This window comes from Artibeus jamaicensis, unplaced genomic scaffold (assembly GCF_021234435.1).
Source record: "Artibeus jamaicensis isolate MK-2021 breed Jamaican fruit bat unplaced genomic scaffold, CSHL_Jam_final scaffold_1283, whole genome shotgun sequence".
Lineage (NCBI taxonomy): Eukaryota > Metazoa > Chordata > Mammalia > Chiroptera > Phyllostomidae > Artibeus > Artibeus jamaicensis.
In genome coordinates this window covers 17,130,921-17,150,453 of record NW_026522028.1, presented here as the reverse complement: position 1 = coordinate 17,150,453, position 19,533 = coordinate 17,130,921, and the positions used below count along the sequence as shown (strand labels likewise).

Here is a 19,533-nt window from a genome sequence, read left to right as displayed (position 1 = left end):
AGTGCATCCTCCAGAGGAAGGTAAGCCAGGAAACTAGTAAAGAGCTGTCCTTAGGTAAGTTCTTTAACTGCAGGTCAGTGAATAGCTTGGTTAGCTTCAATTTCCTTCTCTTTCATTGAGGTTCATAATATTTTCCCTGGGGCGTAAATCACAATGCTCTCTTACCGTGGGTTAGCCATCTCAGCACCTGTGGTATGGAAGCCCTAAAGACTTCTTGCTCATGGACTTTTCCTCACAGGTTAGCCCTAACCCCAATCCTAATCATTTATTACCAAGGAAACCATATCTGTCTTAAGATTTCTCATAGCCCCCCCCCCCTTGCCCTCAGGCCTGCATTTGGGTCCAGCTGCTTTGCATTCCATCTTATCCTTGTGTCCAGTTAGCAGGGACTGGCAAGCCTCCTTCTGTGGAAGAGTTTGTCACTGCATGTAAAGGGCTAACTTAACCCTTTTCCCTTCTCTGTGGAAATCTGTTCTTATATTAACTTTCCAGCTCTGTTTCCCTGGAAACCTGGTGGAGGTGGAATATCACCTGTGTTACCGGACAATATTGCTTATAGTAAAAATGACCAATTGTTAAAATTGCTTCTGGTACATCAGGATTGTAAATGAATCTGAATACCTGTGAGGACACCATACCTTTGACTTCCCTGAATGTGGAACTGTTAGTACCAGCATGATGTCCCTTATGGCACCTCTGGAAACTATAGTTTTTTAAATGAGATATTAGCTCCAGGGGGCTTCTAAGCCAAGATAGACCCTGTACTCTCTGGTATGCCTCTTGTCTGTTTGCACCTAAGCTGCTGCTTATGCAGGTGGGGCAAAAACAAGCCCATGACCAGCATGTGGGTTCCCGTAAGGACCCCTGCAGAGGAGGAACATCTGAAGCTGCCCTACTGTCTACTGATGGTTCCTAGCCACTTTTCCTTCTGTGTAGACTCACACCAGTGCTGGCCTATAGCAGTCTTGGGAGTCAGAATGTTATTTGAAATGACAGAGGCCTCTGGTAGACATTACAGTAAACAAGAGCATGGGTATGCTCTCTGCACTTGATGGGGCTGACATGACATGTTGTTTAGCTGTCAAGTTTCAGAACACATGCTGGTCTGGCTCTTCAAATATGTTTGCGGCAAGTTGTTTCTCTGTCCTCAGAAGATATTCAGAGCCCATTTCCATTAAAAACACCCCTGTTGATTTATCTTCCTTGGACAAAAGTGATCAGTTGGAAGGGCTGAAAAGGACTTCCACTCTCAGTTTTTCTAGAAGTTTTATGTTTTCTTTTTATGGAATAATTCATCCTGCTTTTAAATCTCTCAAATCCCTTGCACTCCTAGAAGCCTCCCAACATACATACTTCAGATGACTGGAGCAGCTTTTCAGAGTTTCATTTTATTCAGTATAGTAAGCTCTGCTGCTATTTGTGGACTCACTGGCAACAGTTCATACTGAGACTCCTCATTTAGCAGGATGGGCTTGACAGGAGGAGTTTAATAGCTAACATTTATTGAGCACTTATGAGCACAGAACTGCTCCAAGTGCTTTACGTGAATTACCACATAAACAATAACCCTGTGAGGTAGGATCTATTATTTATTATCCTCATTTTAATGATGAGGCAACTGAGGCACAAACCAGGTTAAATGACTTGCCCCAGGGCCACACAGCTCATAAGTGGCAGAGCCAGTGCTCATACCCAGGGAGTTGAGTTTTCAACCCTTGTGGCAAGCCGTCCCTGTGAGTCCCATAATGAAGGCAGGATTTTGTCCACCCTCAGGTAGTTGAGGGTTGAGGCTCCTTGAGAGGGTACCTCATGGTCCCTGGTGTACTTGGTGGATACAGACAGCAGGTTCCCAATGACTAAGCAGGAAGCAGAAGATATTTTAGTTTCCTGCTTCATAAAGGGAAGTGGAAACACCCCACCACATTGGGATCACTTGTCCATTATGCACTTACTAACCACCTATTCTTAAGAACCGTGGTGGCTATGAACAGTACAACAATGAAACAAAGGGCCCCAACTCCCTGCCCTTGAAGAGATTCCATCCTGGTGTATGTCCTGATCAGATTCCCCCATCTATGAAGATGACAAAGAGGAGAGTCAAGGATAAAAAAAATAGGTAGAAAAGCAAGGAAACAGGAGGAAGGACAGATGTTCCAGGATTTTCTGGTGCTCCCCCTTAAGGAACTTTTCTGTTTTCCATTATGACTTTGCCATACCCCCAGCAACCAAACAAAGTCAAATCACTGATAGTACCCCACCCAATAAAACTTTCTGCTATTCAATAGGGTAACCCCTACAGATATGTGGCTGTTGAGCACTAGAAATGTGCCTAGTGTGACTAAGGAACATAATTTTAAATTATATTTAATTTTAATTAATTAAAATTTACCTATAAATAGCCCTATGTGACCAATGGCTTGTTTAGTGAACTGCATAGTCCTATAACTTTCCTACTCTAAGCGTAGCATCAAGCTCTCTCTTTCCAACCTGGTTTAGGGTATTCTAAGTTCCTAAATTTCACTATAGAATGTTTAACTAGCTGAGTATAGCCGTAGCTTTTAAATGTACACTGTTGGATTAAAACTTAAATCCATGAACATGGGCTTCAAACCCCCACATTCATTGTCTTTTCTCTTAAGAGTTGAATTTCTTCCCACCGCTAATTACTTTGAACACATTTCCAGGTAGCTAAGTAAAACACAAGCTGCTTAAAAATAAATTTTTAAAAGGCAAGTAGAATGTAAGAGAAAGGGCACGAGGGGAGTAAAAGAAAGGCTGATATTGTAGCATCCTACCAATCTTTGTGTCTACATCTCAGCAGCCTTGAAAGAGAACATTAAGATATCTTTTACTCTCTGGCCTGGCTTCCCAGAGAGAGGGAGACACAAATGAAAGCCCACTTTGTGCAGTTATATTGTGACTACAGAGACAATGAAAAGACGTTTTTCTGGATGTGTGTGTGTGTGTGTGTGTGTGTGTGTGTTAAGGCTCTTGTCACTACAGAGCCATCTCACAATTAGCTACTGTTCACCTTCTTGGCTCTGGTCTTTCTAAAAATAATTATGATAGTAACTTTTAAAAATCTGCTGTCCCCATTCAGGGCAATTTCTTGGATCCTGAAGGATTTAATAAACAGTACCCAAAGCCTCAGGCTCTAGCTGACCTAATCAGCTTGAAAGCTGAGCAATTTTTAAAGACTGAATCAGATATAGAGCACCCTCCACGGAAACCCTGACCATTGGGCTATGGCCAAGGTTCATTTAGGATGCATCAGCCCAGCCAGGAATCCATTGGACTGGTCAGTCAGAACCCATACCATGTACTTGTTAAGTATTATGAATATGAACCCTGAATATCCTGGCTGTGCCAAGTCTACAGGAAATGAAATTATTTCACTGAGAAGGCACTGAGCCATCCCATCATTGATTTATTTAACACCAAATTGAGTTAGACAGTGAGGGAGACAGATATGCAAACAAACAACTACCTAATGGAAAAACTTAAACCCATACTAAAATGCAAGTATTTATAAAAAGCTGTAGGAGGCCAGAGGGGAAACTCATTACTTTGACATTGGGGTATCAGGGAAGTTTGAAGAAAGTGATATTTGATCTGGGTGTTGAAAGATGAGTAGAAGTTTACCAGGACACAGAACATTCTAGGCAGACAGTGCCATAAGTGGAAGGCAACAAGGGAAAAAATATCAGAAAGAGGAACTACAGGTACAAAGTTTTTGGAGGATACAGTTTGGGTGGTGATGGTTGGGGAGGTGGCACAATAGGAGATGAAATGGGGGATCTACATTAGTGTCATATTCTGAGGTGTTCTGAATGAATGAAAACAGAATTACTTAATTCTGTAAGCAACAGGGAGTCAATAAAGTTTATTTTAGCGTGTAAGTGATGTTTGTGTTTGATTTGAAGGAAGATTATATCTAGAGCTATGTGACAGAATGACCAGAGGGGAGAAATGGACCAGTGTCAAGGAAACCAATGAGAAAGCAATAATTAACATGAGAGTCAAGGGAACCATTGGCCCCTGGCAGTAGCTGTGGAAAGAAAGGAGTGGATGAAGTTGAGAGCCATTACAACATAGAATCAGTAGGGAGGAGAGGACGATAATTCTGAAGATTCCAGCTTAGTGGACATCCTTAACTAAGATGTAGCACCTTTGAGTGAAAATGTAATACTTGGCTCTGGATAGGAGACTTTTGTGGTTCTTACTCCAGAAGGTAGTTGGTAATTCATCAACATGTTATTCTAGCCCTACTGTTGGGCATGAAGACTTCTTCTTTTAGTTCTTTCTGAGTTGTTAATGATCTTTAATATTTACTTGACTTTTCTTATTCATTATACAATCAAATAATCCAGGTCCCATGGTGACTTCAGAGTTTCTACCTAAGAAGGACTTAAAGCCTGCCTGGAAGGGAGCTTTTCTGGAAGGTGTATGGTATAGGAAGCGCATTGCTTCTAACAGAATTGCATACTACAGATGTATAAAAACAGGGCAAGGAGAAAGAACAAAAATAAAATAAAATAAATCATTATAGGAATATTATCAAAACACAATTATTTACTTCCTACATGAATTATGTCATCCACTGCCCAGGACTCAGCACGTAGTGAAACAAAACAAACCCAATTAATGAAAATGTATAGCTACCTACTTGTTTTTATTCAAGAGGATACTTAAATGGGTTTATAGGAACAGAATTATTATTTGTTCATTTCGGGTGGGTTTTGATAGGAATCTGATGGAGTTTTAGAGGGATTAAGACTCCTCCAAGCCATCCTTTGGTGCCCCAATGATAAAGACCTTATTCCAATATGTCAGGCTGAACAATTTCTCTTCTGATGTCCAGATTTATCAACTTGTGGCTGCATTGCTTCTCGAAGATCCTGTTTCAACTATAAACAGTTAGCTCTTGGAGCTTTACTTCTTTCTGCTGGGTTGGATTCTAAATCTATTGAACTGTTTCTTTCCTGAATCATTCACAGGATATAGCAAAAGTAGTGTAACTTTGTCCCCCTTTATTAAGGCTTTTATTCCCCCTTGTCTGGGCAGAGATAACACTTACCTCTGGACAGACTGTGAGAAGTCATTGTATACAGTGAATTTAGATACCTTCGTGGGTCTGTGATCTGCCAACTTCACTCTGTGTAATCACATAGATCTGTAACCACTACTCGTGTATGAACTTTGGTGAAGTCTGCTAAAGATTACAGCAGATATTCCCATTTAGAAACTTTTACTGGCTACTGTTTTGTTTCAGGATGGCTGGCGGAACCACAAATTGAGCTTAAGATGTATCTTGAAACCCTTTAGCCATGCCCCACATTTGATCAGAATCAGTCAACTCCTTTGAAAGTTATCATGAAACAAATAGGGGAGATAAAAGCAAAATGTTGAGTGGCTGAGGTGAAACAGACCCCTTGTTATGGTTGGTTATTTGATCTCAACCCATATCCTGTCATTAGGCACATTGTCAGATTTAAGAACTAATTCCAGACTTCCATTTATATGAAGGAAACCAGTGAACACAATAGAGGGGAGGGGGAAACCCACACAATTCATAGGATTCCTTCCCACCCTCTGTTTTCCTTTTCCTCATTGTAGAGGCACCTCTCCTGCATTCAGGTCCAAGGCTACGCTTGCAGTGAGGTATATAAGGACCTAGATCAGTGGGCAAACTGATCTTAGATAGTCATTGGCTTTTAGCTCTCTCATTACTAAAACGGAATATTTGATTTCCTTGTTTAAAAAAAAGTTGGTGGGAAGAACTATCAAAGGGAAAGAGACATTAAAAATTTTTCTTAACCTAATAGAAACTTGCCTGGCTTTTTCATAATAAAGTTGACTTAGCAATGTTACTTCCATTTAACTTCCCATTCATTGGGAATTTAGGGAAGACTGTAGGGCAAAACTCTCAAACTTCCAATATTTTCAGCTAAGTAGAGCAAAATTGTCAGTACCCAGGCAGGCACTTCAGAGAAGAGATGGGAGAGCTTTTATCAGGTGATTAAGTTAGGAACTATTGTTTTACCAGCAGAGAGCGCCTCTCTTTGATCATATCTAAATGTATAGACTGTGTCTCCTTGGGAGTGAAAAGCAAAGGTATTGAAATCCAGACTATCCAGTCATCAAGCTGGGGACCTTGATTATGTGTTCTTGGGGAATATATACACAACCAGTTCGAGAAGAGCCAGGGAAGCAAATGTAAATCTTGTTTGCTATTTAGATCCTGTGCATTTGAAATAAACTACAATTTAATTTTCAGAAAACCATAAATGCATGGTTGGTCGATGAGATTCAACAATGGTTTCTTCCAGGATTGTTATTGCCCAGCATTTTATTGAGAAAAATTTCAAAGAGGCAGCACAGTTTTTCCAAAGGACCCAGCATCACCTAACTAGAACAAATAATAGAAATTTGAATCAAATGGATTCAGACACCAAATTGACTTTGTGTATTTTCCCTGAACTTTTAGGTGCTTTTTATTATTGTGAAAACATGGTTGTTCATCCTGTTGAAATACACAAACATTACCTTCTGGCACTTTAAGCACCATATATTTGAAACATGCCCTTTCCTGTTCCTTCCCCCAGTCATCCTCCCATGTTCCCACATCCCAGACTTCAAATTTCAGAGCCACCTTTGGTGCATCCTGCCCTTTTCTTCTCCATGTCCACCCAGATCCTCACAGGTCTCCCTTGGAAACATCTCTCCTAGTCTTCTTTGCTCCTTTGGGTTGCCACTGCTCTACTGCTCCAAAATTTGTTGAGTGTTTTTTCTGTGTCAGATCCCATGCAAAGTGCTTTCTGCACATTATTACATTAGATCCTCAATCCAATGAAGAAGTTCATTATTAACCCCATTTTACAGGTGATAAAATAGATCTATATGACTTTATGCCCATATTGCTGTGCTATTCTCCACTGCATCCTGGACATGCCTAGAATCTTCCCATTTCTGGGCCACTGTTTTTTGTGCTGTATGTGACTTCATCTACTCTCTACCCATCAATTCTGCTCTTTCTCCAGGCCAGCCTGGGCTTTCACAGCTGGAAGTGATCTGTCCTTAAATTATAGCTCTAACTGCCTGTACCACTCCCTTGGTTACCCTCAAACACAGCCTTCCAATCATATTTCCCCATGTGCATGTCTTATCTCCCAAACTAGATTGCATCCTCTCAGCTGCCTGTGTATAATAGATATGCTGTATACATGTATTGATTGATTATTTTTCAAAAGTAACCACTGTTGTCATCACTCTTCCACACATCTCATAGTAATGACATAGTTATGACCTTGCATAAAAAACCACTCATGCTAAGGAGGAAGTGAGGGCAAGGTCTTGGCATCCATCTTTACTGTGGTATTCCAATGCTTCCAAATTTCAGGTTCAAAATCTGAATGGCCATTTTTAGTAAAAGTAATAACTCCTCCAGATTTGGTTCATTTAGGAGCCTGACTGCATTTCCTTTAGATCTTATACTTGTTCTGATTGTCATAATGTTTTGAACAAGAGCTCTTTCCTTCTGTCTTTGCCTGTGATAAAAGCAACATTTTTGGCCCCCTTTTTAGAGCTTCAGGCACTGAGTTTCTGAAAGCACATGTAATGGCAGCAATAGAGGAAACACAATCTTTGGTGTCTGATTACAACCCAGTTTTCTGTTTTCAGCACACTCCCCTTCTGTTTTCATAACTGTGGCCCTGGGATAAATACTGAAGAGTACAGTTAAGCTCTAAGGACTTGCACTTTGAATAATGGTTGACTAAATCATTCTGACAAATGGGTCTATTGAAGACAACTAAAAATAATGGATAAAATATAAAGAAGCTTCAGATCCATCAGCTTCTCTGAAATGGAATTAATTAATGGGTTTGTGGTTAATCTGATAGTAAGCCTGTTATTTTGCTCAATATATATTTCCTTTTTGGGGTGGGAGCAGAAATATAGTGTTTGGTTTGTTCTCATGAGATTAAAAGAGGCGCCTGGTATCACTTAGTATCAACTGGGGTGGGAAGTAGTGTAAAAATGCTGAGCATTCTCCAGAAGAAGGTCTGCATTGCTGAGAAATGATATGGGGAGAGAAAGGATGAGTGATAGCTATAAGCAGTGGCCCTCCCTTTTCAGAGGCACGGAGCTGTTGACAGAACAAATAATCACATCTAAAAGACTTTGAAGCTCCCCACATGGTCAGCAGACAAGGGGCCACAAGGCTCAGCCATAAATTCTGGAATTAGTTCAGAGAGCAGGAGGAAGGACTTGCCTTTTCTTGAAGCCAAAACCATTCTGAAACCACAAAACCTCAGCCTGAGGGCTAGGCAAAAAGCTTGCTTTTGAAACCTGAGCTCCTGTTGCTATGGGGGTTTGGAAAGGGGGTTGGGGAGATTGGTGTCTGTTCCACTTGTACAAGCAAAACCTCTGATAATTTTGACCCCGCAAAAATTACATAATCCTTTCATCACAGCAGGTTACATTTTCTAAGGGCACAGCTTTGACTTTTAACTGATTATAGGTATATTGCTAGGACTCCAGCACCCATGCTTAATATGTGTTTGTTTCATTTCCAGTGTTTTAAGTATTAAGTGTCAACAATCTACACTCATGCTACCTCATGTTTGAAAATGAACTCAGGAAATCCCAAAATGAAGATGTTTCCCCCCTTGGCAATTTCCCGTTTTCACTGTGTGATAAAGGTTTTTGGTAACAGCCAAGTATAGCACTAGGCATACAGTGGGTCTATGATCTTTGGGTCTGTTATCAGGATCTTGTGTTAACCCAGGCTTTCTTCCAAAGAGTTTGCAGTGCTATTATTTTAAACACACGACATCATGTCAAATCTGTTCTTCCTCCTGTGTTTTCTAATCATGTTTAATGACAAAACCATGATCACTATCTTGTCTTCCCTTACTGCCCTGATAGCCTAATACTCCTCCACTGTGCCTTTTGCATATGACCCCTCTTTGGAAATTTTCTTTCCCTGTCCCAGGGTATGCTCTTACTATTTCCTTTTTTAATTTTTTAAAATATATTTTATTGATTATGCTATTACAGTTGTCCCATTTCCCCCCTTCATTCCCCTTCACCCTGCATACCCCTCCCCCCACATTCCCCCCCTTTAGTTCATGTCCATATGTCATAAGTTCTTTAGCTTCTACATTTCCCATACTATTCTTACCCTCCACACTGTCTATTTTCTACCTACCGTCTATGCTACTTATTCTCTGTACCTTCTACCCCTTCTCTTCCCACTCCCCTGTTGCTAACCCTCCATGTGATCTCTATTTCTATGGCTCTGCTCCTGATCTAGCTGTCTGCTTAGTTTGCTTTTGTTTTAGGTGTGGTTGTTCATAACTGTGAGTTTGCTGTCTTTTCACTGTTCATATTTTTTATCTTCTTTTTCTTAGATAAGTCCCTTTAACATTTCATATAATAAGGCCTTGGTGATGATGAACTCCTTGAATTTGATCTTATCTGAGAAGCACTTTATCTGCCCTTCCATTCTAAATGAAAGCTTTGCTGGATAGATCAATGTTGGTTGTAGGTCTTTGGATTTCATGACTTGGAATACTTCTTTCCATCCCCTTCTTGCCTGTAAGGTGTCTTTTGAGAAATCCGCTGACAGTCTGATGGGAAGTCCTTTGTAGGTGACTGTCCCCTTCTCTCTTGCTGCTTCTAGGATTCTCTCCTTCATTTTCATCTTGGCTAATGTAATGATGATGTGCCTTGGTGTGTTCCTCCTTGGGTCCACTTTCTTTGGAATTTTCTGAGCTTCCTGGACTTCCTGGAAGTAGTTTATTTCCTTTGCCAGATTGGGGAAGTTCTCCTTTATTATTTGTTCAAATAAGTTTTCCACTGGTGGCTGTTCCTCTTCCTTTTCTGGTACCCCTATAATTCAGATGTTGGAACATTTAAAGATGTCCTGGAGGTTCCTAAGCCTCTCCTCATTTTTTTGAATTCTTGTTTCTTCATCCTTTTCTGTTTGGTTGTTTCTTTCTTTCTTCTGGTCCACTCTATTGATTTGAGTCCCAGTTTCCTTCCCATCAGTATTGGTTCCCTGTGCATTTTCCTTCATTTCACTTAGTGTAGCCTTCATTTTTTCATCTAATTTGCAACCAGAATGAACCAGTTCTGTGAGTATACTGATCACCAGTACTTTGAACTGTGCATCTGATAGGGTGGCTAACTCTTGGTCGCTTAGATGTACTGGCTCTGGGGCTTTGATCTGTTTTTCTGTTTGAGTCTCTTTTTTTTTTTTTTGGTTTGTTTGTACCTGTTACATTGAGGGGTGGAGCCTTAGGTGTTCACCAGGGCAGGGCACTGGGTTGTGCTGCTGTATGTGATTCTGTATGTATGTGATGCTGTATGCACGTCCAAGAGGGAACAATCTCTCTCAGATTTTAGTCCCTCCTTCTACTTCCCACAAGCAAATTGGGCCCTTCTGGTCCTTGTTCCCGGGTGGGTGGGTTTGTGTATGTTCTAGGACCCTGTGGGTCTCTCGACAAACTCTCCTGTGAGCCTGGGAGTCTCTCCCAGCACCTCGATCCCCACAAGTTTTTTCAGTCAGTGTTTTTAGGCTTTATTTCCTTGCGCTGGGGTCCTGGGTTGTGTGGTCTGTCTCACTGCCTGTTTTTTGCCCATTTTATCTTCATGTGAATGTGTGTCCATGGTCAGCCAACTGCCTTGTACACCTCTCTGGGTCTGTTCGTTTCCTCCCCGTGCCCAGGTCTGCCAACCATTGCCTTTTCCTGCTGTGACCCCTCTCCACTGGCTGCCGACTCCACCCCTCTTACTCATCTAGATGAATGGTTGTCCGACTTCTGTACAGTTCAATTTTCTGTCAGTTCTGGTTATTTTTTTTTGTTTCTAAAATTTTGTTGTCCTTAAATTTGGTTGTGTGAGGAGGCACAGTGTGTCTACCTACACCTCCATCTTGGCCAGAAGTCTACTCTTACTATTTCTTGATTGGCATATTGCCGCGGTCTCCATGAGCCTGTCACTCCAGTCTTCTAATACCACACTGGTCCCAACTGATTCATCTGGTGTTCTTGGTTCTTCATCATCTGGTCTGTTTGGACTTTTGCAATCTGATCTGTCAGGACTTCTCTTCTTTTACCTCCTTTACCATCCCTGAATGCATCATGCACATACCTACATCCTTTTTCTTGGCTCAGGCTTTTTCCATCATCTGCAATGCTCCTCCCTGCCGCCCCCCATTACCCAGTGATAAAAATCTTCCTTGTGTATCATGGTTCATCTTACCTGTCAGTGCATAGATTCCCCACCCTGATCTCCATAAGCAGAACTCATCACTCTTTACCCTATACTTCTGGAGCTCTTTGTTTTGAGCTCAGTTTTAGCATTTATTTTAGCATGAAATTAACTAACTACTTTTCTAGTTAGTTAATTATGTGCTTGGAAACAACTAGACCACAGGTCCTTTGAGCCCAGGGATGATATATCATTTGACTCTGGGCCCTACTGTAACACTTAGCCAGTGGTCTACCCCTAAGGAGAGCTGAGTAAATGAACTGAGTGGATGAATGATATCCATGTATTGGAGGTAAAGCGAGATTAGCATTTCCTGCTGTAATGACAGATAAAGGGATTCATTGTCCAAAGTTCTTTGAAGGACAAGTCAAGCAGGGGATACTGTCACTTCTGTCACAGTCCTCAGTGGCTGGGTGATACCACCTCTTCAGAGGTCTTGGTACTAGATGTTTAGTTGTCATTTGTTACTTTATACATTGGAGGGGGAGCTGTGTGTATGTGCATCTGTGGCAAGGACTCGGGAGGCAGATAGATGATACCTGTCTGAGTGAGGCTCTTTTTACTGTTCAGTAGCACTGCCCATGGAAATACAGTGTGAACCATAGATTTACAGGCATATCTTGTTTTATTGCACCTGCCTTTATTGTCATTTTTACAAATTGAAGTGTTGTGGCAACCTTGCATCAAGCAGGTCTATTGGCACCATTTTACCCACAGGCTCAGATGATGGTTAGCATGTTTTAGCAATAGAGTATTTTTTAAATTAAGGTATGTACATTTCTTTTTTAGGCATAATGCTCTTGCACATTTAATAGACTCCAGTATAGTCTAAACATAACTATTATGTGCACTGGGAAACCAAAAAAATTGTGTGGCTCAATTTATTGTGATGTTTACTTTTTTGTGGAAGTCTGAAACCAAACCTATAATATTTTCAAGATATGCCTGTACTCATATTTAAAAAGTAAAAAGAAGTTATGTTCATTTTAATATATATTTTATTTGGCCTGATATATCATATCGAAGCAATTACCATTTTAAAATGCAGGCAATATTTTAAAAATATTAATGTTTCATATTTTTTCTAAGTCTTTAAAATCTGGTGTGCATTGTACACTTACAGCACATCTTAATTCAAATGCTAACTTTTCATCAGAAATACTAGATTTGTGTTTAGATTTCATAAAATTTACAGTTGAAAAAGTAGATTCACATGTCCAAGTACTTATAAACATGTTTAAACCTTTTCCAATAACTGGATTTAACAGCAGGTTTTAAATTTAAATTTAACTAATTAAAATTAAACAAAATTTTAAAATTCCATTTCTCAGTAGCTATACTTTCATTTCAAGTGTTCAATACCCACATGTGGCTAGTGTCTACTATTCCAGGACTCACCACCATAGGGTTTAAAGATTTGTAAGTATTATTTAGCACATTCCTCTGCTCCTACAACTTAATTTTTTTTAAAGGAAGAAATGTAATGGGGAGAGTTATTAGAGAGCTCCTATTAAGCCAGCCTTGCCACCAAGGTCTTCGTGAAACTGGAGCCTGCTGGTGACTTCCTCAGGTTGCCATGAAAGGTAATGGGATGCTGTTGGCAAAGCACTTGAAAACCCAGGGATGAAACAACCTGTGTAATTCCCAGGCTTGTTGGCCAGGCTGGATTGTGGATTGGGGTCCTTGTCTACACAGTTGCTTCCCACTCACAACCACACTGATCTGTGCTTCCTTCTGCAGTCAAGGTCTATATACCAGCATTGATTAACACGTATGTCGACTGAATATGTCAGTTGCATATTTTATTGTCTGCAGTATAGGGATAATAGTTTTAGATGCTCATGTTTTTTATAAGATTAGAATATGTTTGAAGTTTCAGCAATTAACTACTTTTGAGTGATTAAATATGTGGAAAACGTCTTTCTTGGCCAAACGGCATATTTTCCAAATCAAAAATATTTGAATATATTTCCCCCTTCCTTCAAGATTCCCACTGAATGGCACCCCAGAGAACAGTTTAAAGCCTGAGAAGGTTAGATTAAAAATATTTTGGAACAAATAAAAATGAAGTGTGTCACCTAACCCAGTATCTAGCCACCCATGCCTCATGCAAAACCATGTAAGCATTCAACATTATTTATAATAGGAAACCAGGGTTAGAAATTTACTTCCCTAGAATTCTGTGAGTGTGAGGCATGTTTCTGTGGCTGGCTCTCATGTGTGATTTAAGGCCTAAGGAGAAAACTGAAATTATTCTAGACCCTTAAGGGTTTTGAAACAGGTGCAGTCTCTCTTCTTGCCCTCTGGGAAGCATGCTGTCCACAGTTGGATGAGTGGTTCAGCAGCAGTTCACTGAGCTCTTGGATGAAAATGGCAAATTTCTCCCCAAATGAGCTTATTATCTGCTGCTGTTGGGTGCAAAGCATCCTTCAGCTATGGCGGGAATTACAGCTTCCATCTGTTCCCTAATGTGAAAAATGTGTGCAGGCCTCTGTGCTACCAAGCTACATGAACTTTAGACATTCAGATCTGCTGACACATTTGAGTCACAGCCCTTGGAATGTCTTTTGTCAATTATTTCATTACATATCCAAATAACCATTCTGAGGGTGGTCTGGATTTGTGATCTGTAGCAGTGTGGTGCTGACACATTTCTTGCCCTTGGAACTATCTGTTTTTGGCTTTGTTTAGGAGTCGATGATATATAAGTACTCAGTATATTTAATAACTATTACTTTTGAAGTTAACACAGTGCCGCCAATATGAAAAATTATTGGGCACAGTTACAGCCAAATCCACATCATTAATTCTTGGCTTCTTCCCAATGTCTCCAGTCTTTCACCTTGTTCCATCATTTTGCTCAGACAAATCAAATATTGCTTTGTACTTAGAGAGTAACTTTCATCAGAAAATTGCAAGGCCCTCTGTAAACTTTTATTTCTCTAAGTACAAATAAATATCTTCAGAGAACCATGCATATTTAAGTGTGTTTATTCATACTGGGTTTTTTCAATGGGCAAGAAAACTTTGGCTTTCTGTGTGTTCACTTTGGAATACAGACATGTAATATGCAGACTTAAATTTGGCTTGACATATTTAATAAATATCCCTTGAGTAAGTGATTAGATATAGTGTCAGGTATGCTCTTGAGAATATGGCTGGGCATTAGTTTCTTCTACTAATTTTATATACCTGAACATTTTTAGCATTACATCCTGTACATCAGATGGACAAATTATTTCCATCAATTAATAACTATTTTAGACTGTCATCAGGAAGAAAAATGCTTTGATTAAATTTCAAGCAAGATTAAGTCACCAACTGAAAAATAGAGTCAGTTACTTAAGACTTAGCTCATGATTTGTTTGTGGTTGGGTGATTAGTTGTTTGGTGTACATAATACCACCAATTCATTTTCACTACATTGACCTATTCTGTACCTTATATCACTGTTAAGTGTGCCCTTGTGGCAGAGGTAATGCTAGGTGTTCACCCAACTGATTTTCTTCTCTTCCAAGATGTATAAAGAGACTACATTTCCCCACATTCCTTGTAGTCAGATGGAATCCTGTGAATGAATTATTAACAATGGGTTGTGAACAGAAGTAATGGAATCCTCTTTCAGCCCTGGCCTTGAAATCTTCCATTCTAGTCTTCCATACACCCTGTCTTCCTTTTCTTGTTAGATAGGTACAGAGAATCCTGTGGAGGACCTTAGGCATCTGGGAGATGATCGGACCACAGATAGTAGGTGTCTAGTTCCCTGCATGACTGTGTGGAGCAGAGCATCTCAGCTGAACTTCCTTGAGTAAATAGGCATCAGTAAGAAATTTAACCTTGTTGTATGAAGTCAGTGATATTTGGAGGTTGTTATACCAGTTAGCATACCCTAACTAATATTCATATAAATGTAGTACATAATCAATACCATCTTTATACACATTCTACAAATTGCAAGGAGTCATGGAACATGCAAAGCACATTGCTGGAACTGAACAGAAAATGTATAACCAGTAAGCCATGTGGCTCTCTGTTCACCATGTCCAATTAAGCCACATGGTTACTGTGATTTTCTGGTTTGAGTCAGCCTTTTATCTGGGGTAGATACAACCATGGACAGCTTCATGTACTGAAAACTGATCATTTCAGTAAGTGATTTCCCCAGAGGAGGGAGGAGAGGGTGCAGAAATCCATGTAAATAACTGAGAACTTCGGGCTTTAGCTTATTTTTTTCCTCTGAGAAGACTTCCCTAACCCTCAGCTATGTCTAGGTTGTTCACCTCTAACCTTCTCGCCCTATGGTCTTGTCGCCACCATGTATCTTCCTCAGACTTCTTACCTCACTGGCTCTTGATCTGGAAGCTTCCCCTGTAGACCGTATATCTTAGAGGGCAGGGGCCATTTCAGCTTGGCTCACTGTTGAATCCCCAGCATTCCACACAGTGTTTGGCACATACATGTTGGTTAAATGATTAAGGGAATGAATGACAATGTGATTTGGGTTATCAGGCATGAGCAATAGCTTTAGGATCATTCATGAGCTGCTCCTTAGACCAATTAAATAAGGCAGGCTAGAATGCTTTTTTAAAAAATATTTTATTTATTTATTTTTAGAGAGAGAAGAAGGGAAGGAGAAAGTGGGAGAGAAACATCAATGTGTGGTTGCTTCTCATGTGTCCCCTACTGGGGACCTGGCCTGCAACCCAGGCATGTGCCCTGACTGGGAATCGAAGCAGTGACCCTTTGCTTCACAGGCCTGTGCTCAATCCACTGAGCTACACCAGCCAGGGATGGATGTTTTTTTATTTCCTGCTTAGAAATGGAGAACTTTTTTTTTATGTGTTTGTATTTCTTTTTTTTTTTTAATTTTATTTAGTTATTTTTTTCAAGTACAGTTTTTTGTCTATTTTTCCCATCCCAGCCTCCCCTGCCCCTTGCTCCCCACCTCCCTCCCATTTCCTCCCCCCCCTTAGTTCTCCTCCCTGTGTCCTTCCTATTTGTTCTTCCAAATCCCTCCCCTTTTTCCCCCTTAAATTCCCTTCCCTCTCCCCTCTGGTCACTGTCCCCCTGTTCTCTATTTCAGTGTCTTTGTTGTTATTCTGTTTGCTTGTTTGTTTTGTTGTTTAGCTTCCTGTTAAAGGTGAGATCATATGGTATTTGTCTTTCAGCACCTGGCCTATTTCACTCAGCATAATGCTTTCCAGTTCCATCCATGTTGTTGCAAAGGGTAGTAGCTCCTTCTTTCTCTCTGCAGCATAGAATTCCATTGTGTATATGTACCACAATTTTTGGATCCATTCATTTACTGATGGGCACCTAGGTTGCTTCCAACTCTTGGCTATTGTAAATTGTGCTGCTATGAACATTGTGGTGCATAGGTTCTTTGATATTGATGTTTTAGGATTCTTAGGATATAATCCTAGCAGTGGAATTGCTGGGTCAAAAGGCAGGTCGATTTTTATTTTTCTGAGAAAAATCCATACTGTTTTCCATAATGGTTGTACCAGTCTGCACTCCCACCAACAGTGAACTAAGGACCCCGTTTCCCCACAACCCCTCCAACATTTGTTGTTTGTTGCTTTGTTTATGATAGCCATCCTGACTGGTGTAAAGTGGTATCTCATTGTGGTTTTAATTTGCATCTCTCTGATAGCTAATGATATTGAGCATCTCTTCATGTGTCTCTGAATGTTCTGTATGTCCTCCTTGGAGAAGTGTTTGTTCAAGTCCTTTTCCCATTTTCTAATTGGGTTGGGTGTCTTCTTAGAGTGGAGTCGTGTAAGTTCTTTGTATATTTTGGAGATTAAACCTTTGTCTGAGGTATCATTGGCAAATATGTTTTCCCATACAGTTGGTTGTCTTGCTAATTTAATACTGTTTTCTTTAGCCATGCAGAAGCTTTTTATTTTGATGAGATCCCATTTGTTTATTCTTTCCTTTACATTCCTTGCTCTAGGGGACATATCAGTAAAGAAGTTGCTGCGTGAAATATCTGAGATTTTCTTGCCAATGTTCTCCTCTAGGACTTTAATGGTGTTATGACTTACATTTAAGTCTTTTATCCACCTTGAATTTATTTTGGTGTATGGTGTAAGTCTGTGCTCAAGTTTCATTTTTTTGCATGTAGCTGTCCAGTTCTCCCAACACCATTTGTTGAAGAGGCTATCTTTACTCCATTTTATGTTACTGCCCCCTTTGTCGAATATTAATTGACTGTAGAGAGTTGGGTTGATTTCTGGGCTCTCTGTTCTGTTCCATTGGTCTATGTGCCTGTTTTTATGCCAGTACCAGGCTGTTTTGATTACAGTGGCCTTGTAATACAGTTTGATATCAGGTATTGTGATCCCCCCTACTTTGTTCTTCTTTCTCAAAAGAGCAGCTGCTATTCGAGCTCGTTTATGGTTCCATATAAATTTTCGAAGTGTTTGTTCTATGTCTGTGAAATATGCCATTGGTACTTTAATAGGTATTGCATTGAATCTGTATATTGCTTTGGGTAGTATGGACATTTTGATGATGTTAATTCTTCCAATCCATGAACAAGGTATATGTTTCCATTTGTTTGTGTCTTCCTTGATTTCGTTCTTCAGGGCTGTGTAGTTTTCTGCATACAGGTTTTTTACCTCCTTGGTTAGGTTTATTCCCAGATATTTTATTTTTCTTTTTGCTATATCAAATGGGATTTTTCTCTTTATTTCTGCTTCTGCTGATTCACTGTTGGTATACAAAAATGCCTTTGATTTCTGGATATTGACTTTATAACCAGCTGTTTTGCCAAACTCATCAATTAGTTTGAGGAGTTTTTGGGTAGAGTCTATAGGATTTTCCATGTACACTATCATGTCATCTGCAAACAGTGACAGTTTTGTTTCCTCCTTTCCTATTTGGATGCCTTTTATTTCCTTTTCTTGCCTGATCACTGTGGCTAAAACTTCCAATACTATATTAAATAGAAGTGGTGAAAGTGGACAACCTTGTCTTGTTCCTGATCTTAGTGGAAAAGCTTTTAGTTTTTTCCCGTTGAGTATGATATTGGCTGTAGGTCTCTCATATATGGCCTTTATTATTTTGAGAAATGCTCCTTGTATTCCCACTTTGCTGAGTGTTTTTATCATAAATGGGTGTTGTACCTTATCAAAAGCTTTTTCTGCATCTATTGATATGATCATGTGATTTTTGTCTTTGCTTTAGTTTATATGATGTATTACATTTACTGATTTGCGAATATTGAACCATCCTTGCATTCCTGGGATGAATCCTACTTGATCATGGTGTATGATCTTTTTGATATGTTGTTGGATGCGATTTGCCAATATTTTGTTGAGGATTTTAGCATCTATGTTCATCAGCGATATTGGCCTGAAGTTTTCTTTCTTTGTTGTGTCTCTATCTGGTTTTGGAATTAAGATGATGCTGGCTTCATAAAAAGAATTTGGGAGTTTTCCATTCTTCTGAATTTTTTGAAATAGTCTGTGGAGAATAGGGGTTAGCTCTTCCTTAAATGCTTTGTAGAATTCTCCTGTGAAACCATCTGGTCCGGAGCTTTTGTGTGATGGGAGTTTTTTGATTACTGCTTCAATTTCTTTTGCTGTTATTGGTGAATTTAGATTTTCTGCTTCTTTTTCACTGAGTTTTGGAAGATTGTATTTTTCTAGAAATGTGTCCATTTCCCCTAGGTTTTCAAATTTCTTGGCATACAGTTCTTCATAGTAATTTCTTACAATCTCTTCTATTTCTGTGGTATCAGTTGTAATCTCTCCTTTTTCATTTCTGATTGTGTTTATTTGTGTCCTCTCTCTTCTTTTCTTGATGAGCCTACTTAAAGGCTTGTCTATTTTGTTTATCTTCTCAAAGAACCAACTCCTGGATTCATTGATCCTTAGAATTGTGCTTTTAGTTTCTATGTCATTTAATTCTGCTCTAATCTTGGTTATTTCCTTCCTTATGCTTGCTCTAGGCTGTCTTTGTTGTTGTTCCTCAAGTTCTTGCAGGCGTATGGTTAGGTTGTTTGTTTGAAATGTTTCTATATTCTTTAGGTAGGCCTGTATTGCTATAAACTTCCCTCTCAGGACTGCCTTCGCTGTGTCCCATTTTTGGGTTGTTGTGCGATCATTTTCATTTGTTTCCAGAAATGTTTTGATTTCTTCCCTAATTTCATTCTTGACCCATTCATTGTTTAATAGCATACCATTCAGTCTCCATGTTTTTGGGTGCTTTGGGTTTTTTTCTTTGGGGTTGGTTTCTAATTTCAGTGCC

General features: G+C 39.7%; 1 protein-coding gene across 2 annotated transcripts in view; it reads left to right on the top strand.

Annotated features, from left to right (window-relative positions):
• The window catches only part of NHS (NHS actin remodeling regulator), a 383,059-nt gene that overhangs the window by 227,744 nt on the left and 135,782 nt on the right, over positions 1 to 19,533 (top strand). The window lies entirely within an intron of this gene.